Source organism: Notechis scutatus, chromosome Z (genome assembly GCF_049901735.1).
Source record: "Notechis scutatus isolate UNSWTSFEM ecotype Mainland chromosome Z, rNotScu1.2, whole genome shotgun sequence".
Classification (NCBI taxonomy): Eukaryota; Metazoa; Chordata; class Lepidosauria; order Squamata; family Elapidae; genus Notechis; species Notechis scutatus.
In genome coordinates this window covers 115,819,029-115,843,423 of record NC_142025.1, presented here as the reverse complement: position 1 = coordinate 115,843,423, position 24,395 = coordinate 115,819,029, and the positions used below count along the sequence as shown (strand labels likewise).

Here is a 24,395-nt window from a genome sequence, read left to right as displayed (position 1 = left end):
CCTCTTGATGGTGAGGTGAGAGCTCCACCTTAAGGCCACCCTGCCTAATGATCTCTAATAAGACTAATTTCTTGGTGGGTGGCAAATCCACTAAACTATCTCTGTCGCACTGAATACATTTTGTGGCCTGAAGCCAAGTTTAAAGGATCACAATCCTTCCTGGTTTTTATTTGTCCCAACAACAAAAAGGTTGGAAGAAGCAGTTACCATGATATGAGCAAAATTTCGCCCTATAAAAAGATCTGCAGCAGTAAGGGAAATGTAGGGTCATTAGGCTAGATGGTTTCTCCTCAAAAAGATCCATTGGCTGTTACAAGTTGCCATTAACATCATCTGCAATACACTGTGGGTGAATGTCTAATCAAAACCATTGAAGAAATTTGGGGACAATCCTGATGATGATGACATAGTTATAATAGTCAGTTCCTAACTTTCTGATAAAATATGTGATCTTATGGTGAACTGTAACTGGTAGGGGATACCGTAATATTTCTTAATTTTCATTTATTTATTTGTTGCGTTGAGCGACCGGTCTGTTGTTTAGATCTTCAGGTTGATTGCTGAATTCCTCTCAGAAAGGGACCCTCACAAGGGTGAGATACAGAGAAGCCCTAGCAAGGGCGAAGTTTGGCAAAAGCAGGACCCTATCCAGGGTGAGTTTGAGCAGCGTAACCCTAGCCAGGGTGATTGAGGAACTCTCGCAAGAGTGATTGCAAAGCTAAAAGAAAAAAGAACACAAGACGAAGATTTCTTTAGGTGAGACAGCGCATTGCCTTGGGCAGATGGAATTGCCCATTTGAGCCTGAGACAGATGGGATTTTCAGGCTGCTAGCTTGCTCTACGCTGTGCTCTTTTATTGTGCTGATTCAAAGAGAGGGGTGAGGGGGGTTTACAGAAAGACAAAGAAGTTACAAACTTTATCTTTTGAAAACAGGCTTCCGTGATACAAGTAACGAACTTATTGATTAATAGTTTTCCGGTAAACATGTCTTTACAGAATACACATCTTATCTGACAGACTTTTGTGAAATTGAATATACATCCTTTCACAGGCTTTTGTAAAATATGTCTTTACTTTATCTGACACAGACCTCTGTGTTAATCTTATCAATTTAGCTTCTTCCTGTCAGTTATTTTCCTGTCAGTTTAGTGAACTTTGCTCTGAGAGGTATACGTGCTAAGCAGGATTTCTCTTATGGAAAAATACTGAGACAGAATAGAATAGCCACAATTCCTCCTTTTCTTTATTTTTTTTGTGCTCATGATTCTAGGTAGAGTCCTTTCTCCTCCCGAGTAGTCCCACAAGGTGACAACAAACCCTTCAGTTTGTTGGTGCCTTGCAGAACCAACTCATACGAGGAAAAGTCCTCATCCCCCAAATCATGACTTGGCAGAGTTAACAAAACTTCTTTGGGAGTAAAGGAGTTATTAGTGTCTATTTCTTCCTCTGACTCTTGGTCAGAGTACCATTCCAGCAAAGGTTTTTTGACAAGGTCTTTTGATTCAATTACAGATGTGAGAAAGCTAACTTCATTGTCAAGTGTTTTCAAACTATCAGTTTTAGATGAATCATTAAGTGTAGTTGCTAGCAATGTGTAAGAAGAATTGACCTGAATATTGTGTTTTTGTAGAAAGGTTGATTTCAAATTAGGATTGGGACCAACATCATAATGAGACATTGATATAGAAAGACGAATTGTAAAAATATTCCCTTCATCTCCTTGACCATCCCACTGACGTCCTCCCCAAGTGAACCCAACCATCCATTGTTTTCTTGTAAGTGTCTTTCCTTTTGCAGTAAAAGTGATTCTGAGTGGATTTATTCTCTGTCCACAACAAGGCCATTGAGAGCAGGGAAGATGTGCTTGAGCACGAGTAATATGAATATAGTTAGTGGTGATGTTTAAAATTTTTCCTTGAAAATCAAGGATAGTCCAGGTGTAAGTTTGAGGTTGATGTTCATTTGTAGAAGATGATTGCATACTTCGAGGAGTGCGATGATAGCCAAATCTTGGAACAGCATGAGATGCAGACTGCTTAGAGATGGAGTTGTCAGCGATGAAGGCAGGATACCCAAGATGGCGAGCTCGAATGAGAGCTGTAATCTTGCGATGGATGTCATCAGGGATGAGGTGACGTCTTCGCATGACAGGTGGTTTGTAGCGATCAGGAACCCAGGAAGATGAATGATGCAATATGCATTTGGTGACATCACAGGGTGGAAAGCAGCAACGAAGATGCCAGCGTAGTTTATCTCCAGGAAAAGTTTTCTCAGAATTAGCTTGAGATGGCAATGTAAGTAAAACAGAAGATAGTGGAGTAGATGCCACTGAAGAAGTTGAAAGCAATAGAACAGTGTGATTGAAATAAGTGTGATTGTGAAAAAATCCTAAGCAAGAATAAGAACCTATAGTAAGTTGAGTAACATGTATAGTTAAAAATATTAAACAAGGAGAATAGTAATAGTAAATAGTTATGTCAGAAGTAGGAGAAAGAAAACTACCATTGTGTTGGAAAACATAATTACATGCAGAAAGAAGATTATCTTTAAAAATAAAAGTAACAGTGTCAGTAAGGAAAGCAAAAATAGCATCAGGAGATGCCTTAAATTGAGAAAAGACAGGAAGTATTGATATCAGAAGAAAGATTAAAGTTAGAGTCAGGTTTGCCATGGTAAGGTCTGACACAGCGAGCAGGAACCCAAAGCACTCGATCAGGAAGTTGGACAGCTGCGTAACCTTTTCCCCAGGTGATGAGCTGTGCAGGACCTTTCCACGCAGGATCTGGAAGCTGTCTGAAATAAACAAGAGGACGGAAGAGGGAACTACTGGCTTAGTGAAGTGGCGAGAAGCCGCTGTGGAGGGAGGAGAGCCAGTAAGATTGAGAAAGTTAAGAGTGTACAGACAAACATTTAAGATATTTTGCAACGTTGGGAGGTTTGGGGGGCCTGAGCCTTTTTTTCCCCAGATGCCTATCAAGGGCTTGTTTTAAAGTTAAATGCGATCTCTCTACAATCGCTTGACCTTGGCTGTTGAAGGGTAAGCCAAACTTATGAGTGATGGCCCACTTATGACTAAACTCAGCAAAGGGAGAACTGACATAAGCAGGACCATTATCTGTTTTGAGAATTTTTGGACATCCCAACGTTACGAATGACCTAATACAGTGATTAATAACATTTTTTGTAGCCTCTCCTCTTTGCAATGTTGCTATAATAAACCTTGAATATGTATCTACTGATACATGAATGTATTTCCAGGGAGCAAAGGGAGGATAATGAGTTACATCCATTTGCCATGTATCACAGGCTTGAGTACCCCTAGGATTAACGCCTTCAGGGATACCTTTGGCCTGCAAGCTACATGTTGGACATTGTTGAATTATTGCTGTGGCTTCTTGATATGTAATTCCAAATTGTCTCACTAGGGCTTTCCTGTTTTGATGAAAATAATCATGACTCTCCCCAGGTGAAAGCTGTTGGAGAAGGGGAGAGGAGGCCATAATTTTACAAGCCTCGTCTGCCATATGATTGCCTTCTGCTAGGAATCCAGGCAATTGCTGATGACTTCTGATATGGGCTACAAATAAAGGTTTCCCTCGCTTTTTCAGCAATGTCTGAAGCTGTAAAAAAAGTTTCATTAAAGAGGGAGGTGTAACAGGAGAAATATATGCATCAAAAATATGAGCAACCATCTGAGTAACATACATACTATCAGATATTACATTTAAAGATTGTTGTGAAAAAAGAGACAACGCCAATAGAAAAGCAGCTAATTCAGCTTGTTGTGCTGATGATTGTGAAGTAGTTAAGCGTTTATGCCATTGAGCATTTTCATACCATGTACATGCTCCAATATTTTTTGAACCATCAGTAAAGACAGTTAAGCCTTCCTTCAATGGCTGTTGGACAAAAGGTGATTGTAAAACAAAAGGAACTGTCCTCAACACCTGCAATCGTGAATCAGAGGGAAGGTGGCACGACACTTGGCCACACCAATCTTCCAACACATCCTGCAGTGTTGTGGAAGTCTGAAAAAGAGGTTCCCATTGAGTAATCTTAAAAGGAATATACAATGTAAAAATATCCATTCCCATTAGAGCTTTGGTTCTCTTACGCCCTTTTTTCTATAAGAGAAGCCATTTGTGCTGCTCTAGTAAAAATAGATGTTTTTGGAGTGTGTGGTAGGTGTAACCATTCCAAGATATGAAGATTTTTTGCATTTGATATTTGAACAATTATTGCAGTCAGTAGTTGATGAGTGGAAAGAATAGCAAGAGAATTGCTGAAGTTCAACCAAGGTGGGTTGAGAAAACAGAGACAGAGAGTTTTACTCAGAAAAGTGATGGGCTGGTTTTACCCCTCCCTTTCTCTGATATTTTTTTTGTTGGAATCCATCTATTTTCTCTGAAAAGAGCAGCCCACTAGGGGTCGCCCTCTCATTTCTTTTTTCTTTGCTACTTTCTTGTTTACTTTCAAACAAACATCCAGAATTCCCTCATTGCATTCACAGACATACACATCCTTCTCAATTTGTCAAAGCCTCTTTCCTTCCTCCAAAAAACACATCCACAAACCATCTCTCTCCTTCCTACTTCCATTTCCTTCCTTCATCTTTATCATCAAATCTACATGCAATAAACAATCTTAGCTTCCCACTCTTGTCTTCTCAAGTACATCAGAAATTGTGGAAAAGCAGAACAATAGAGTAGCAAGACATTATTTACATAGTATTGACACATGGTAGAGTTTTTGCAAAAGATTCCATTAATCAATAATGAGTTTTGTGTTAAGTTGAGACATAAGATCCCGGCCCCACAGGTTGAACAGACACAACAGAGAAGTTATAAAAGACAGTTAAATGATTTGTTCTAAGATGGAACACACTGAGAATAAGAATGAAAATCTGTGGGGTCCTTGAAGAATTTTGTTAAAAGACAAAGAAGGTTGAGAAGGACCTTTCTCATGATGGGATAACCCCTTGTCCCCATCTGAATCTCATCCTGTGGAGTACGGGATGGCTCCCTGACAAAGAAGATGGTCCAGGGTAACAGCTTGAGGAAAGCCAGCTGTTGCAACAAATTGAACTGCTAAGCGATAGTCATTGTGCCAAGCAGCAAGTTGAGAAGATGTCAGAGAAAAGAATCCTTTAATCAGTGCCTTCTGAAAGGTATTACAAACAGGCAAGGAGGCAGGAGAATCAGTGGAGTTGATAGGGTTAACATCAGGAATGTGAGGTGGGTTGTAGAAAGGAGGAGGAGGAGGGGAAGAAATGTCTGGATAAGGAGATAAGGAAGAATTTGTATCAAAATGAGCTGCAAGAGGCTTGGAATTTTTTAAATTAGAAGAAGGGGAATCAGAGGAAACAGGAGAAAAAGATTTTTCAGGAAGACTAGAAGATGGATAAACAATTGTTATAACAGCCATTATTGCTCTCCAAGAGATAAGTATATCCATGGGAGCTCTGGGAACTTCATGTAAATATTTTCCTAATTTTTCCCATTGAGAATGGCTAAGAGTTCCAGCAGATGGATAGGCTGGACAGTGTGCCTCAATATAAATTATAAATTTATTTAAAGATTTCTTCGAAATTGGGTACACAGTTGTACCATTAATTTTCTGAAAGGAATTAGCCTTCTTCACTAGACTATAAAGTTCGTCCCTGTGCCCTGACGAAACTTGAGAAAGTGAGGAGCCCATTACTTACGTTCGTACGAAACCTATGCCAGGTGCATAGCAATGGGAGTGAAGGAGATGCACCTCTAGACAGAAGTCACACCTTGGAACCTGAAGATCGAAGAGATCCCAGACAAATCAAGGAATCCCGGACGAGCCCCCATCTGTCGCGTTGAGCGACCGGTCTGTTGTTTAGATCTTCAGGTTGATTGCTGAATTCCTCTCAGAAAGGGACCCTCGCAAGGGTGAGATACAGAGAAGCCCTCGCAAGGGCGAAGTTTGGCAAAAGCAGGACCCTATCCAGGGTGAGTTTGAGCAGCGTAACCCTAGCCAGGGTGATTGAGGAACTCTCGCAAGAGTGATTGCAAAGCTAAAAGAAAAAAGAACACAAGACGAAGATTTCTTTAGGTGAGACAGCGCATTGCCTTGGGCAGATGGAATTGCCCATTTGAGCCTGAGACAGATGGGATTTTCAGGCTGCTAGCTTGCTCTACGCTGTGCTCTTTTATTGTGCTGATTCAAAGAGGGGGGTGAGGGGGGTTTACAGAAAGACAAAGAAGTTACAAACTTTATCTTTTGAAAACAGGCTTCCGTGATACAAGTAACTTACTTATTGATTAATAGTTTTCCGGTAAACATGTCTTTACAGAATACACATCTTATCTGACAGACTTTTGTGAAATTGAATATACATCCTTTCACAGGCTTTTGTGAAATATGTCTTTACTTTATCTGACACAGACCTCTGTGTTAATCTTATCAATTTAGCTTCTTCCTGTCAGTTATTTTCCTGTCAGTTTAGTGAACTTTGCTCTGAGAGGTATACGTGCTAAGCAGGATTTCTCTTATGGAAAAATACTGAGACAGAATAGAATAGCCACATTTATTTATTTATTTAATTTGTCAACCGCTTACAAGATAATAGGTATAAGTATAAACATGAGTAAAAATACATTAAATCGGTACAAATAAATGAGAACAATAGGACAGGAACTGTAGGCCCAATTGTGCACTTATGCACACCCCTTAAAGACCTCTTAAGAATGGGGTGAGGTCAATAGTGGATAGTTTGAGGTTAAAGGAATGGTGATTAGAGGATGTAACAACAGTCAGGTAGTACATTCCAGGCATTGACCACTCTGTTGCTGAAGTCGTACTTTCTCCAATTAAGTTTGGAGCTGTTTACATTGAGTTTATATCTGTTGTGTGCTCTTGTATTATTGTGGTTGAAGCTGAAGTAGTAATTGACTGGTAGAACATTGTAGCAGATAATTTTGTGTACTATGCTTAAGTTCAACCGTAGGGGCATTGTTCAAGGTTGTCCAAGCAAAAATTTCAAGCCTGGTGATATAGGGTATTTTGTTATGAGCAGAGGAGTGTAGTACTCTTCTTGTGAAATACTTCTGGACTTGCTCCATTGCATTAATGTCTGATATACAGTGCAGATTCCAGACTGATGACCTGTATTTGAATATTGGTCTAACAAAAGTTTTGTATGATCTAATTTTACGTCATCCGCAAAGAGGATGCAGTTGCTTATAAGGTGATTGCAAATGTCATTTATATGGAGTATAAAGAGTGTGGGTTCTAGAATGCTGCCTTGGGGGACACAGCTGTTAATTGGAGCAGGGTTTGATATAGTGCTCCCTATTTTTACTATCGGTTGCCTGTTTGACAGGAATGCAGTAATCCACTTATGAAAGGATCTGGAAATGTCATAAGAGTTTAGTTTTAATAGTAATTTGTCATGTACGACTGAATCAAAGGCTTTGCAGAAGTTTATGTAAATTGTGTCTATAGCTGTACCCTGGTCAAGTAGAGTAATCCCTATGTTTTTGCAGTGTAGGAGTTGTAGATTGCAGGATATTTTTTTCCTGAAATCAAATTGGTTTTTGGGGAGTAGGTTGTTTGACTCCAAGTGGAGGGGGATGAAATAATTAATGATTGATTCCATGACTTTGCATATGACACAACACAGTGAGATTAGTCTATAGTCAGGCCGGGGTCACCTTTTCTGAAGATAGGGATGACCGTAGCTAAGGACCATAGGTTTGGTAAGGAGCTGGTTCTGAATGATATCTCATATGTAATGCTTAGGGGTTTTGCTATGGCAGAGGAGAGCTTTTAAAGAAGTATGCACATAATCCATTGGGGCCAATAGATAGGGATGGTTTTAGGTTATGTAGTGCCTTTTCTATGTTATTTTCTGTAAAGTCAATATGTAGTAAATCAGTACAGTTAGTTGTGGTATGACACAGAAATGTGGGGCATGAGCCATTGCTGTTTACAAAGACTGAACTGAATAATGTGTTGAAGAGGTTGGCCTTAATGGCTTCATTGCTACTGTCTTTCCCATTTGGTCCTTTTAGGGGTGGAATGGTTCTTGAGTCTTTAAGTTTGGTGTTACAAAATTGTAGAAGGCATGGGTGGATTTTGTACATAGGAGGTTTTCCTTTTGCTTGTAGTGGTAATTTGTTAATTCTGCCATTATCTGTCAGCATAAAGTGTTGTATTGGTTTTTAAAGTTTGCTACATAGCTAGATTTTTTTTATGCCACAGCAATCTTTTCTTTTTTTAATTGAAGTTTCCTTATTGTTATGGATAATTTGGATTTTTGTTTTTTTGTTTTTGGGAGTTACTAATGGTACATAGAGTTATTGACTCTTTCAATTTCAAACAAGAACGCATTCTAATGGTCTTCTGTAGTATTATCACTAGAGAACAGAATGTGCCAATCAAGAGATGATAGGTTGGCATCTATGAGATCATAGGCTTTTTTGAAGTTGTATTTTGGGGATACATCATTTTGATACTCTTTGTGAGGGCGTAAATTGAAACAAAATTTGATCATACTGTGATCACTGTTTGAAAAGGGTTCTTGTATTTGTAGGCCATATGTTGAGTTTGAGCTGTTGCAGAAGATAAGGTCGAGGCAGTTATTGAGTCTAGTGTTGTTAGTTGCTATTTGATCCAGTCCCAGTGTAGTAACAGCATTGTACAGGGTTCCATGTATGGGTTTGGATGTACATTCATTTATTGTCCAATTTATAAGAGGTAGATATATGTCCAATTTATAAGAGGAAAATAAGAGGGTGAGGGCAAGAGGCAGCTCACGTTAACAGTGAAGTTAGCTTGTTTGCATGAACTGTGTCATAAGCAGGAGTTCTGTAGCATAGTAAGCGGATTGTCATATTTGAGGACAGTTCACAGATGATGGTCTCTGGAAGAGCAAGTTCCTGTGTAATTTGTATCTTTTTTATATTTAGGGATTTTTTGTAGAAGATAGCAACTCCACCGCCTATACAAATTTTGTGATATGACTGATAAATATGATATTCTCTAACTGTAGTAATAGGATCTGGAAAAGATGCATTTAACCACATCTCATAAACAAATATAATGTTGAATGTGGTCATGCCTAATAAGATGAGGAATTCAAGTATTTTGTTTGTGAGGCTTCTTGAGTTGAGTAGTTTGCATTTTAGATATGTAGTAGTGGGTCTGGAGAAAGTAAGGGGCATGCCTAATGTTGGATGTCGGGGTGATGGTTATTGAGGTGTAAGTTGAAGTTCTTGCTTTTGATACATTTTGTGTGGTAGTCAATGTACAGGTTATTTCCTTGTTCATGGAGTCTTTTGAGCTCAGAGTATAGTTCACGGGATCGTACATGTTGCTGTAACGTTAGATCACGGTGAGAACTGAGATTCTTATGGTTGGTGCTGCTCTTGGCAAGTGAATTTATAGTGTAAATGAATTTTTATTTGCTTGATTCATTTTTGCAAATGACTCTGTAGAAGCAAGGGGCTATTGAGCTGTCACTGTTTTTGAACTCTAGGCCATTGCGGGAAATGTTGAGTATTTTATCATTGGAGATGGTTGATGCTTGATAGTCACTGAGGATGTTGCAGACATTTGTGATGTCATCATCGACATTGTCACTCTAGACCTAATAAGATGGCATTGGGACACTTCTGTTCACACTCGAAATATATTTGTGGGTAGAAGTTTTAACTGGATTGGAAATACAATTAGCTATTTTTAAAAAAAGAATTCAGAAGGACAAGAGGATGAGGATTTATAAGGTGACTTGAAATAACTAGAGTAATTATGTTGAAATGGCTCACTATATTTTATTAAAGAGGAAGCCTAAGATTAGAGAAGCCCTGCTGCCTTACTGGAGACAGGAAGTTAGAAGGCAGGGTTAGCTAAACTGCTTTATTTTTTGCCAGTTTGTTCTCTAATGTAGCACATAATGAGCAAAAATGAATAAATACTCATAAAAATTAAAGCATCCAGAAGTAGGGATTAAAACATTCAGGAAAAGAATGTATATATTTTTTCCGCTCCAGAGAGGTAGCAATTGTTGAGGAATATTTCCTAATTCAATATGGAGAGGTACTTCTTCCAGTTTTGAAAATACAACTTTTTAGGAAATTAGGAACCAACAGCCATTCATATTATACACACACACCAACATAAAAACGTACATATATTATAGTCACTGATGATAGATAGATAGATAGATAGATAGATAGATAGATAGATAGATAGATAGATAGATAGATAGATAGATATGGATACGGATACGGATACGGATACGGATATGGATATGGATATGGATAGTATGGTATTCAGCTTTGTTCTGGTATTTTCCCACGTCATTATAGTTGTGCTTTTAAAGTTGTAGCAATGTTTCGTCAGAATCTCATCTGCCATCATCAGGCTTCTGTATTGTGTTCGTCTCACAGATGAACACAATACAGAAGCCTGATGATGGTATATAAAATCAGAATTTTCAAAGTCTACTAAAGCAGTTCTCCAGCACAGTTTAGATGAAGTTTGACTGAGTGTCTTTCTAAAACTCCCTCATCCCCTGGATTAAGGATTTCTTTTCTGTAACAGTCCCATTCTTTCCAATGTGTTCCCTAGGTCTCTTAAACATTTCAACACAAATATGTAGAGTCTGTAGGTTTGAGCAACATATAAGCTGTTGTATTAAGTTACTAATTAAATACATGCATACACAGACACAAACATATATACATACATATATACATACCACACAATGAACACATAAACTTTGCTTAATTGCTTTTTCTTAACTGCTGCTTGTTGTTTAATTTAGGTCTCAACAGAATAATGTAGCATTTGGGGAAAAAGATACAAGATAGCAATCCACCACTGGATGCTAGGATGGAGAAGATCTCCACAGCCACCATATACTTCCCCTTTGTGCTCAGATAGGTAGGGACAAAAGTCAACCAAACACTACAAAACATCAGCATGCTGAAGGTGATAAACTTGGCTTCATTGAAAGCATCTGGCAACTTTCTGGCAAAAAAAGCCACCATAAAACTAATGATGGCTAGAAATCCTAAGTAGCCCAGGACAAGATAGAACATGACAGAAGATCCCACATTACATTCTGCTATGATTTCACTAGTGAGAGAATGCATATCCAAATTTGGGAAGGAGGAGAGATTGCCATCCACCAAGAACAAATACTTGCTTGAACAAGGGTGCAGGAAATAACAATGGAACTGGCCAATTTTCTCCCAACCATTTCCTCATGTTGGACCCTGGTTTGGTGGCCATGAAAGCTACAACTACGGTGATAGTTTTAGCTAATACACAAGAAACGGCCACCGCAAAAACAATGCCAAAAGCAGTTTGGCAAAGAAAGCAAGTGGACTTGTTAGGCTGCCCAAAAAACAGTAAAGGTGAAAGAAAGCAAAGGAGAAGGGATAGAAGGAGTGTAAATGTCAATTCCCGGTTATTGGCTTTGACGATTGGAGTGTCTTGGTGCTTAACAAAAGTTTTAAGGACAAAGGCTGTAGTTATAAATAGGCTATTCCCAACCAAGGCTAAACTCATCCCTAATGGCTCTTTATGAGACAGAAAATTTAAAGTCTTGAGAACACATTGATCTTGCTTCTTGCTTGGATATTGATCTTCTGGGCATGGGGAACAGTCAACCATATCTGGACATTGAAAAAAAGAAATTATAACATTGACCATGTGTGGTCCAAGAGACATTTCCATATTCTATTGAACCTAATCCCTCCCCGTTGAACATTGATGTGTTATCCTATGTCTTTATGTTGTATGCTGTTGGTATTTAACCAAACGCTTAGCAAGTATAGGATTAACTCTTATTTGGTGCCTTTAAAGTTTATAGAGTATATTCTTCCTCTGAAAAGAAGGTTTAAGGAGGTTTTTGTTGTTCTCTGAGTTTGGTTGTTTTCTTGAAGATGTTTCATTACCCAAGCTACGATGTTACCTATTGAAAAGAAGGTTTGTCCAAAGAACAAAGAAATGGCTATGGGGTGAGTGTATGCTTTGGTCCAGTTTGTTCCATTTAAATGAGTGTTGGTCAGGTCAGAAGAAATGTAAAAGGAAGCAGCATTCATTGGGAATGAGTTTCAATGAGAAGAATGTGGGATAAACATGAAAGGAAATATTGAATTAATCTGGACTGAATATGAAAGTGAGTGAGCTGTAGATAAGAAGTACATTGGTATGTTTTGATCATAGAGAAGGGTTCAAATCACAGAACAAATATAGGAAGGAACCATGAAGAAGGGGGAGATTGTTGGTATGAGATTCTCAAGGAGATAAAACAGTGAATGAAGTAGTGCATGGTGGATGCAAAGATGCTTTGTCAATAAAAATGCACAGAAAAATATCATGAATAGTATTGATATGAAATAAATTTATATCAGATTATTAGATTTCATAATAATATTAGATTATTATCTAATATTATTATTAGATAATAATCTAATAATATTATTAGATTATTATCTAATAATATTAGATTATTTAGATTTCTTTTCCAGTTCTGCCTTTAATTTTGTTTGCTTATGATTTATTCTTTTTTTGTATTTTCAATAAGTGTTCTTAACTTAAGAGAAAATAACATGGTGGAAATATATCTATGCAACTAATGTTATTATGGGAAGGATCTCCCAAGGTCTTGTTAATAATAAGGCTGCTGCTTTTCATGAAGCCACATATATATCAATGTGTGTATTTTTCTCTCCCTCCCTCCCTCCCTCCCTCCACCCCCTCTCTCTGTGTGTATAGATATATATTCACACACATATATAGTGCGTCCCAAATGTCTTTTTCAAAAGGCAACTGGCCTTTTTTTTCCTTGAAGATGTTTCACTTTTCATCCAAGTAGCTTCTTCAGAACCATTTGAAAATAAGCATGTTTGGGACAACCATGACTGACACTGTCCATAGACCTATACAAAGTATATTTCTTTTGTTGATTTCTCACTAATGACCCAACTGAAAATCATTATACTAGGAATCAGTTTCTTCTCGCAAATTTTCCTGGCTGACTAATACAAAAACATATTTCAGACATGTTCGCTTGCAGTGAATGCATGTTGTTAATATTTACACAATAACAGAGTTGGAAGGGACCTTGGAGTCCTTCAAGTACAACGTAGTCCTGCTTAGGCAGGAAATCCTACACCACTTCAAACAAATGATTATCCAATCTCTTCTTTAAAACTCCCAGTGTTGGAGCATTCACAACTTCTGGAGGCAAGTTGTTCCACTGGTTAATTGTTCTAAATGCCAGGAAGTTTCTCCTTAGTTCTAGGTTGCTTCTGTCCTTGATTAGTTTCCACCCATTGTTTCTTGTCCTGCCTTCAGGTGCTTTGGAGAATAGTTTGACTCCCTTTTCTTTGTGGCAGCCCATGAGATATTGGAACACTACTTTCATGTCACCCTACTCCTTTTTATTAAACTAGACAAACTCAATTCCTGTAACCGTTCTTCATATGTTTTAGCCTCCAGTCCCCTAATCATCTTTGTTTCTGTTCTGTTTATTGTACTACATTACCTATTTCATGTGAAATCTTCCCTTCAGGGCAGGGAACACAATCATAGCAGCAGAATTTCTCCCCTTCCTTCTTTTTCTTTTGGTATCCGGGCTGGCAAGGATCACTACACAGAGAAAAGGGCAGAACCTATCCATAAATGTGAAAATAATTTAGGATCGAAAAACTGGTTTTCAAAAATTGTAATATTACTTAATAAAAAAGCACCCACAAAGAGTCCAGTAGCATTCATTTTAACTTACAAATACCATTAAAAGCCATACATTTTCATTAGCCACAGCTAACTTCATCAGATGCATAGAATGGCTAAACTGATATAGGATTTAAAGTGGGGTGAGGCAGGGAAAGGGGAAGATAGATTGATTAGGCAGATGTAGGTTCCATATATGCCAGAGCAGTACTTTTTTCAATTAATCTTTATGATATGGTAAAGACCCATTGCGTTTGCTGAGACAGCTTAATGATAGATGATATAAGAGTCTTCAACCATCTAGTTCAGGGATGTCAATTTCTCGGCCTGTGGATCACATCCGGCCCATGGGGTGCTTAAATCCAGCCCACGGGGCCAGACTGGAAATACAAAATGACCATCCCATGGTGCCACTGAAAGCTAAAATGGGCTGTGTGTAGCCCGCCTGTGCCTCATTTTCACCCTCCATGGCCTCCTGCAGCATTCTGCCAGCCAAAAATGGGCTGAAAATGGCATAAAAAATGGCCTGGAAAACAGTCTGAAAAAGGCCCCAAAACAGTCTGAAAAAGGCCCCAAAACAGGCTGGAAAATGGGCTGGAAAATGGCCCAAAAATGGGACAAAAAGGGACAAAAAACAGCTGAGAAAATGGCTCAAAATGCCCCCAAAACAGGCAAAAAAAGACCTGAAAATGCCCTGAAAATTGGCCTGGAAATGGGCCAGAAAACAGCTGGCAGAGTGCTGCAGGAGGCCATGGGGGGTGAAAATGAGGTCATGTGTTGACCCCCGGCATGCTGTTTTGGCCAGTAGTGTGCTGCAAGAGACATCTGTCCCCACCACAACTGCCCCCCCCAGCCAATGTAGGAGAATTGCAATGCTGATCTGGCCCCTGAAGAAATCCAGTTTGACACCCCGATCTAGCTAATCTAAGATAAACATGGTTCTCCTTCTATACTGTGATGTGGAAAAAGAGTTCTTCTCTTCATTTCAAAATATAACTACCCATAGAGGGCTAGTTCCTAAGCCAGAAGAAATGTTTTATCCATCAAATGCTTTTGCAGATGATGGAATGGCCAATTAAAATTGAGGAACCGCACTTGGTTGAAATGCCTGTGCCAGCTCTTTTTATCTTGATAAAAGCTGAAGGTTTGCTCTTCTTTGGAATCTATTCTCCCAACTTTTATTTTAGTGAAGGAGTTATTTGGGAATATCACCATCTTCATTATATCCAGGCCAGTGGCAACCTCCAATCTATCATTAAAAGTCACACTTTCTCCAGCTGAGTTGTTAAAAGAAAATGACTTGAAGGAACCGGTGAAGCTGTCAGGAAAAGGAAAACAAAAATCACATGTAACACATAGCTAAATGTAACACATAGCTAACATGTATCTAAAACATCACATGTAACATGTAATGTGAAAATTGACACAAGCTACAGTTCTCGTTGTTGATCAATATTGCTATATATTGCTGCCAAAGAACTGTTAATTCAGAGGAATTATTAAGTCTGTCATCTGCACCTCTATAACTGTCTGGTTTGGCTCTGCAACCAAACAAGATAGACACAGACTTCAATGGATAATTAGAACTGCAAAAAAAAATAAAAAATGCTACCAACCTGCCTTCCATTGAGGACCTGTATACTGCATGAATCAAAAAGAGGGCTTTGAAAATATTTACAGATCCCTCACATACTGAACATAAATTGTTTCAACTTCTACCCTCAAAACGACACTATAGGGCACTGCACACCAGAACAATTAGACACAAGGACAGTTTTTTCCTGAATGTCATCACTCTGCTAAACAACTAATTCCACAACACTGTCAAACTACTTAGTAAGACTGTATTATTATTATTATTCTCATCCTTCCGATTACCTGTCTCCTCCAACTTATAACTATAACCATATTGCTCGTATCTTTACAATTTATATTGTTTTATTTGTTCCCTAGTATGATTTGATTGCTTATTAATAACCCATGACAATCACTATGTATTGTATCTTATGATTCTTGATGAATGCATTTTATTTTTCCTTTATGTACACTGCTTATGCATCAAAGACAACCACACTTGGCCAATAAAGAATTCTATTCTATTCTATTCTATTCTATTCTATTCTATTCTATTCTATTCTATTCTATTCTATTCTATTCTATTCTATTCTATTCTAAACCCTGTTTCATTTACTAAAAAGTTCCTGATAATAAAGCCATTTCATTATGTAGAAATTACCTGCCACGGTTGAAGATCAAGGTTGAAGTCTATTTCATTTACCAAAAACGTGTTCCTAATAATAAAGTTATTTCATTTTTGAGAAATTATCTAGCCTCATCCCATTTGCGTCTGAAGCATCTAAGAGGCTTCCAGGTTGAAAAAATTAGCTGGTGACATTACTGTTGTCTTGGGGATACCCAGTTGGCCTCTCCTTTCATGTTAATGCATCTACTGAAGTGGTACCTATTTATATAATTGTGATTACTTGCTTTTGAATTGCTAGGTTAGCAAAAGTTGAAGTGAATGATGGGAGCTCATCTCACCACAAAGGAACACACTCTGGTCTTGAATGTGAGCTTGTGAATCCTCAGCCCAGTGTCCTAACCAGAGAAGCCACCATGATCCTTATTACCTGCCAAGGTTGAAGATCTTGATATGCTTGTCTTTTCCTTTTCACGGATGCTTGATTGTGGGAACTAAATGAAGTCATTGCATGTAAAGCATGTGCCAAAAGATAGACAGCATTAAAGATGCTGTAGCTGTGGCCAGTCATCTGCATTTCAAAAACAGAACCTGGAAGCATCTCCAACTTCTCTTTCCCAGTGCATAATTCATTGTGTCCCACTGACCCATTGGAATTTGAAAATTTACAGTGGAAGGCTTGCTCCCAAAAGTCTTTTAGAAAATGGTCATCGTGTGTTGAGCAGCATTTAAGCTTCTGGAGGTATGTCTGAAACCCTAGAGGTTCATTTGAAGGGACTTCAAAGGAAATGGTGCCTTGGAAAAATTCTGAATCCCAGCTGGTTACAAGGCCCATGACTGTGAAATCAATCTGCGCAGTCACAATCCACAACCTCCCAACTGATATGTTGTCCGAGTAACCAGACGGACTCTGAAACATTAACGTACTAAGCCACATCACTGTAAGCGTTTCTCCATACACGATAAATATTTTGGCTTTGTAGTCCATGAAAGATTTATAGATGCTTGAGGAAAACTCACTGATTTCAGGGAAAGAAAGCAAACGACCTTGGCTTGGGATTCTTAGTATGAAGGCAGAACAGATTCCATTCTGGAAAAATAAAGGTTCCAAAGTTTGCAAGAAATAATCACCACTCTCATCCCTCAAAACAATGAGTCCAATCCAGATCCATCCAAAATGCTTCAGTAATTGGACAATTCCTGTATACTGATGGGCTTCATTTGAGACCATGCGATAAAAGGAAGGAAACAATGTTGGGTTGTTTTGTTCAGAGGCAAAAGAACCATATGTGAGCTGAAAGGAAAGGCAGGTATATTTAAGAAACATCTCTAAGTCTTTATGACTGCCTTTTTAGAACATGGAGACTCAGATCATGATTTGAATGTCTGTTCTTCATTGAAACTAAATAGTGCTGGTCTATGGGAAAATGAAACTATTTCTATGAGAAGACTAACAATGACGAAACCTGTTCAAATCCATTATTCTGCCTTATTTCACTGCTCTTTTTGTCAAAATCCTTTAAACCACAAAAACTTGGCTTCATTTTCAATAGAGTCAAACATTCGTTGCCAATCAAATCTTTCTTCCTTTTTTAAAAACTCCATATACTAAAAATGAACAAATTGCATGGGTATCTATTCCATCTTAATTCATAATCAAATCAATGTATCCTTCATAGTGGCGTGAGAGTTAATTAAGGCATTGGGTTGCAAACCAGAAGATTATGAGTTCTAATCCTTCATTTGGCATGAAGCTATTTGGTTGACCTTGGACCAGTCACTCTTTCTCAACCATAAGAAGGAAGCAACAGCAAACTGCTTCTGAAATCTTGGCAAGAAAACTGTAGGGAGTTACCTAGGCAGTCACCAAGAGTCAAAATATAGACTTAGAAGAGACAAAAATGCCCTTGAAGATCTTACCTGTGGAATTTTATAAAGGGTTAAGATGTCAGACATGTGGAAGGAAATATCAGAGCCAAGTCCACCAATGATGGCCATGAGATTTTTCTGGATGTTGCATACATAGTTGGGGACAAAACTATGGAATTTGAAAAGTAGGTCCAATGTGGTCCGATAACTCATCTTCTCATTGTAGTAACTATCATAGATGTGAAACCCGAGGCTGACATTGGGCAAGATCTGAGGATTTTGGTTAATCTCATTTACTGCAAATGCCAAGCTCAGGACATGTTGGTAGAATTTTGTCACTATGCTGAAAGAAAGTTATGTTCAGATTGTACAACCCATATAATTGTTTTGTTTTTTTAAATCAGTCTCTGGATCCATTTTACTTACTACAAGCAATCTAAAATTGGGGAGGGGGTGTCAAAATGAGCTGTTGGTTAAGATTTGTGGGGACAAGCTGCAAAAATACTCAGAAGGAGAGGAGGAATCGCCCAAGATTTTAGTATAAGACTAAAAAGAATAGTAGGAATTTAGGTGAATTCCTGAAAGGTTAGTTAACTTTGGAATCAATGCATAGACTATAAATAATAGGGATGTCAGTATTATTTCAAAGAAATGCTTTGGAATCTTTTTATTTTTACTCAAAAAAATATAAGTTCCAAAAGAGAAAATAGATAAATGCACTTATACAATTTGGAAACAAGATTGGATAAGAAAAGCACCCTCCCTGGTGAAGCTTTAAAGCAGCCACGAGCTGCTTTTAAAAAGTGCTTCAAAGACATCTCTTTTGTATGGGACTTCCAAAGCAAAGTACAGTAGCCAAGAAGCTTCTTGGATGAGAAGCGAAACATCTTCAAAGAAAAACCAGAAAGTCCAGTTGCCTCATGAAAAGCACCTTTGGGACAAAGTATAATAGATAAGCATTCAGATATACACGAAGAAAGCTATGGAACTGATCCTTGTTTCCACCACAGTCACACACTTCTTTACACACTGAGATGGATTGGTCATAGAAATAGAACTTGGGCTTGTGGTGGACATATGTAGAGGCAAAAAAAATATGGGACAAAAATTGAAATTTGGTTGGAAAAGATGCTAATGCAGCATATTGCTTTAAAACCAGAAATATTTTTGTTGGGGATTTTGCCCAAAACTTGCAGCAAAGGAAATGTATATTTAATTATACATGTATTAACTGCAGCTAGAATTGTATTTGCACAAAATTAGAAAAGTGATGCGATCCCTACAGATGAAAATGTGATTAGGAAAATATTAGAATGGGCAGAAATGAACAGATTAACTCTACAAAGGAGAAAGAACAAACTGAATATTATATGAGCTATTTTATGGATGGTTGGAGAATAAAAATAGAAGTGAGAAAAATGGAGAATAGTGAAATAAAATAAAATAAATATGTTAAGATAGAGACGTAAACAATATGATTATTATATATGATTATTAACATAATCATACCTAATATTATATTATATTTTCATTAGAAGATATGTTAAGAGGGAGAAATGAATAGAGTTATAATGCTGATTATTAATATTGTACAATTAGAAATTATTATCAAAGTAATGAATATTGTAAATCTTGATTGTAATAGCACAGAGACATTTGTACCCAGATGATACACTCTTTAATGGAAGATGATATGTTCAAGTTAAAAAAAAACTTATCAAAAAAGAGATAGAACATGGGATGAATCAAAACAGATGGAAGGAAATATGAATGAATCAAGAGGAAGGAAGACTGGGATAATTCTATCTGAAAGAATCGAATGAGATCCTCAAAAGATGGACTTTTAACATATAACACATACAACGGGGTTGTTATTGTAACATACTGTTAATTGATAGGGTGAGAATCTGTTTGGTGTAGTGATTAAGGAATCGGCCTAGAAACAAGCAGCCCAAGAGTTCTCGCTCTGCCTGGAGCACCAAGCCAGATCTTGGACCAGTTATTGTCCTTCAATCCTTGGAAAAAGAAGGCAGTATTTAGGAAATATTGCCAAGAAAATTGAATGGATTAGTCCAGGCAGTACCCATTGACATTACAAACAACATACTGAGACTTTGGAAAAAGTCCAGAGAAGAGCAACTAAGATGATTAAAGATCTGGAGACTAAAACATATGAAGAACAGCATTTGGTTTTGGCTAGTCTAATGAAAAGAAGGACTAGAAGAGACATGATAGCAGCATTCCAGTATTTGAGGGGCTGCCACAAAGAAGAGTGGGGTGAAGATATTTTCCAAAGCACCAAAAGGCAAAACAAGAAACAAAGAATAGAAACTAATCAAGGAGAGAAGCAACCTGGAATTAAGGAGAAACTTCTCAACAGTAAGAACAATTAACCAGTGGAACAGCTTGCCACCAGAAGTTGTAGATTATTCATCACTGGAGGTTTTTAAGAAAAGGCTGGACATTCCCTTGTCTGAAATGATATAGGAAATTCTGCTTGAACAGGAGTTGCACTAGAAGACCTCCAAAGTCCCTTTCAGCTCCTTTGATTGATTCATTGATTGAGTCAAGACTGACTCAATGGTGCAACCACCACCCAACCAAAAGGTAAAGTATCTGTAATTTGCCTTGTATGGAACTTGTATGTCCAACAATCATAAAGAACTTATGAATCCATATAGAGGTGTGGTGGAAGCAAGAATGTTTTGCAAGGATAACAAAGATTATGCAGAAATATAGTCAATGATATGAAATAATAATTTACACTTGGCATACTTATTTTATTTTATTTTTATTTATTTGATTTGTCAATCACTTACAAGATAATAGATATAAGGATAAACATGAGTAAGAATACAGGAAATAGGTATGAATAAAATGGAGACAATAGGACAGGGATGGTAGGCATGATGGTGCACTTATGCACGCCCTTAAACATAGTTTTAAGTAATTTCCTCCTTTTTTCTATTTATATTTTAAATTTATTTGGCTTGTCCTTTCTTACTCTTGGGTAGAAATGGGATATTTTTGCTTATCCCAAAGGGTTAACTGTAACTCCATTCTCTCCAAATGATGAATATACAGTATATATTTGTGTCCTTGGGTTAAATCATCCAGGAAGAGAAATGGGATTATCAGATGGATGCAGCTAATTGAATCAAATAAGAGTTACCTTGAAAATACCGTAGTTATTCAATCATAGGTACTCCAGTTATAATATGTTAGAAGTGTAATTGGAGAGAACACAAGAGTGGTTAGTCTTTACTCATTTCCCACTTCCTTTCATTCATCCTTAGAAGTTGCACGAATAAGCTTTTGAACTCATGCATTCGTTCATTCACTCCTATATACATTCATTAAATTTACATATAACCAAACCTTGTGATTTGAAGAGTTGCCTAACCAACTCTTTTCTTTCATAGAAAAGAGAATGGAGCTACTCTAAAATTCAGGTCCAAGAATTTCTTACATTGGAGACTGGAAGCACTGGTCCTGTGAAGGTTGTTTTGGAAGGAAAGTTTATGAAAAAGTACAACATCTGAGAAGTAATCCCACCTATAAGGAAGTCACCTGGCTGATAGGATTCATGAGGAATAGGAAGGGGGAATCAGGTGGAAAGCAATCTCTAGTGCATTGATATTGTTTCCCACATAAGATAAAAATAAAAACAAAACTTCTAATATCATCATCTAGTAATAATAATAATATCATGCAGATTAGGTGGTCATATCCCCATCAAGAACCTTATCACTGCCACTGAATTGATTTAAGCAAAGTGTTCCAGCAAAATTTCACAATGAGAAGTGTCATAGCATGGAAAGGAAAATAAAATAAAAAAAACTGAGCCACATTTGATTCTTCCCTTAGCTAGCCCAGATTTGAATGACAAGGAGTAAAGGGGTTTTATAACCATGTTTGAACGTGCACATCAGCTGTTTTTCTTTTTTAATTTTGGGAAATCTGCTGGAATTGCGCTTGAGAAGTAGCAATTATTTACATAATTGCAGGGGAAGGCAATGAAAACTGTAACTTGGAATCCCTATCGTATAGCACAGCAGTAAGAAAGCAAAAGATTAAATAATTATTGCCACTTTTGTCTTTGTGGGCTAAGATAAAGAAGAAAGATTAGGATGACCATATTGATGGCCAATAGGAGAATTTGAGTTTAGGCAGAATCACATAAAATTCAGACCTTCAGACCTTTTAGGAAAGGGGTGAGCTCAATAGTAGACAGTCTAAGGTTAAAGTTTTTGGGGTTTGGGGAAGAAACCACAGAGTTAGATAGAGTATTCCAGACATTGACCATTCTGTTGCTGAAGTCATATATCCTGCAATCAAGTTTGCTGTGATTAACCTTGAGTTTGTATCTATTGTTTGCTCTTGTGCTGTTATGGTTGAAGCTGAAGTATTCATTGACAGGAAGGACATTGCAATGTATGATTTTATATACTATACTTAGATCGGACCGAAGGCGGCATAGTTCTTGGTTTTCTAGGTCTAGAATTTCAAGTCTGGTGGCATAAGGTATTCTGCAATGAGTAGAGGTGGAGAACTCTTCTTGTGAAATATTTCTGGACTTTCTCGACTGACTTTTTCAATATATCTCAATCAGATATGTAATGCGGGTTCCAGACTGATGAGCTGTATTCAAGTATTGGTCTAGCAAATGGTAGACCATTAGTAGTCTGATATTACCAGAGAAAAAGCTATGTAGGATTAGGTTAACAACTCTTAATGCTTTTTTTAGGCTATGCAGTTACAGTGGGATTTAGCACTTAGATCATTAGGATAACTCAAGGTCCTTGACAGAGTTTGGATCATCAATAAGATCTTGACTATTCAGCTTGTATTTTTATTTTCTGATATATTTTTTTGCCAATATGTAGGACAGAGCATTTATTTTTGAGATTTGAAGTTGCCATTTGTTTGACCATTCTGATACATAGTCGAGGTCTTTTGAAGGGTAGCAGTTGTCGGTGGTGTTGAATAGCTTTACATCATCAGCAAAGAGGACACAGTTGCTCTTAATATGATCACAGAGGTCATTTATGTAGAGATTATGAAGAGAGTTGGTCCTAGCACTGCCCTGGGGACACCACTGTTGACAGGTACAGAATTTGATAGACGCTCCCAATTTTGACCATTTGTTGTCTGTTTGACAGGAATGCTTCTATCCAGTTATGCAGGTGTCCAGAGATACCATAAGATTTTAGTTTTAGTAGTCGTTTGTCATGTACCACTGAATCAAAGGCTTTACAGAAGTCTATGTAGATTGCGTCTATTGCTTTGCCCTGGTTGAGTTGTGTAGTCCATATGTTTCTGCAGTGTAAGAGTTGCAGATTACAGGATAGTATTTTTCTGAAACCAAATTGTTTATTAGAGAGTAGGTTGTTTGTCTCTAAGTGGAGGATAATGGATTGGTTAATAATTGATTCCATGACTTTACAGGTGACGCAGCATGGAGAGATTGGTCTGTAATTTTCAACCAGACTCGTGTCTCCCCTTTTTGAAAATGGGGATGACCGTGGCTTGTGACCATAGTTTTGGCAAGGAGCTGGTCCTGAAAGATTTTTCAAAGATTATGCTTAGAGGTTTGGCTATGGCAGTGGATAGCATTTTTAAGAAGTAGGCACATATTCTGTCCAGTCCAATAGATAGAGATGATCCTGGTTGATTCAAGGTTGACCTAGACTTCCATTCTTCCAAGGCCAGGAAAATGAGGACTCAGATTGTTGGGGGCAAATGCTGACATTGTGCTAACCCCCTTAGAGTAATGTAACACACTATATGCTAAGCTATAATAGCTTTTCCTATTGTTGTGTCAGTGACCCTCCAACGCATCTCACCTTGGGCGTCATTTTCTTTATTCAGTTTAGCTCTTAAATGGGACTCATTGCTCTTGCCTGTCATGTCAGATTATTTCAGTGTACTTTTGTGTGCATGTACACCACTTTCTCTGGAGTTTTTTCTATATCACTTTCAACCTTCTGCTTCTCATAATATGGCATGACTTTGGGCCTTATAACCACTATTAATTTGAACAACTTTAAATGAGTGATCCATGGATTGGGCCCAACCTATCAGCTTAAACACTATTTTTTTGTCTCCTCCATCAGTGCTAACCAGAGGACCATCACAAGTTGATTGCTTTGAGACTTCTGATAGTCTGTCCTCCAGGCACTCAGTAGGGAAAAACATTCATTCATGAAGGAATTGATGAGTAGTATTATGCAGAGGAATGAAACTGTCTCCTCAGTACTTGTTAAGATCTAGTCAGCAGTGAAGCAGCTCGACAGCCTCAGAAAATCTGAACATTGTGAAATGTCAGAGTTTGCTTGAAAGTTGGTCAAAATTATTTGTTTTCATGGCACATAATGAGTGTCTGTCAAATGTTCAGCCTTGTCCTTTGGTTAGCATTTCTGCAGAAGAGCTAATTTGTTTATCTATTTTCTGTAATCATTATTAAAATCATAATAGATTAACCAAAAACAGAGTTGGAAGGTATCTTCTATTCCAACCCTTGCTCCATCAGAAAACCCTGCTGTCCACTTTGAACCGAAACTGGCTGAAACTATTTTGCCATTTTTCAGCTGCCACACAGTATGG

General features: G+C 37.8%; 1 pseudogene; it reads right to left on the bottom strand.

Moving 5' to 3' along the window:
• Window positions 1-10,758: 10,758 nt before the first annotated feature.
• On the bottom strand, window positions 10,759-23,699 carry LOC113428933 (vomeronasal type-2 receptor 26-like; annotated as a pseudogene).
• Between the last annotated feature and the right edge of the window lie 696 nt (window positions 23,700-24,395).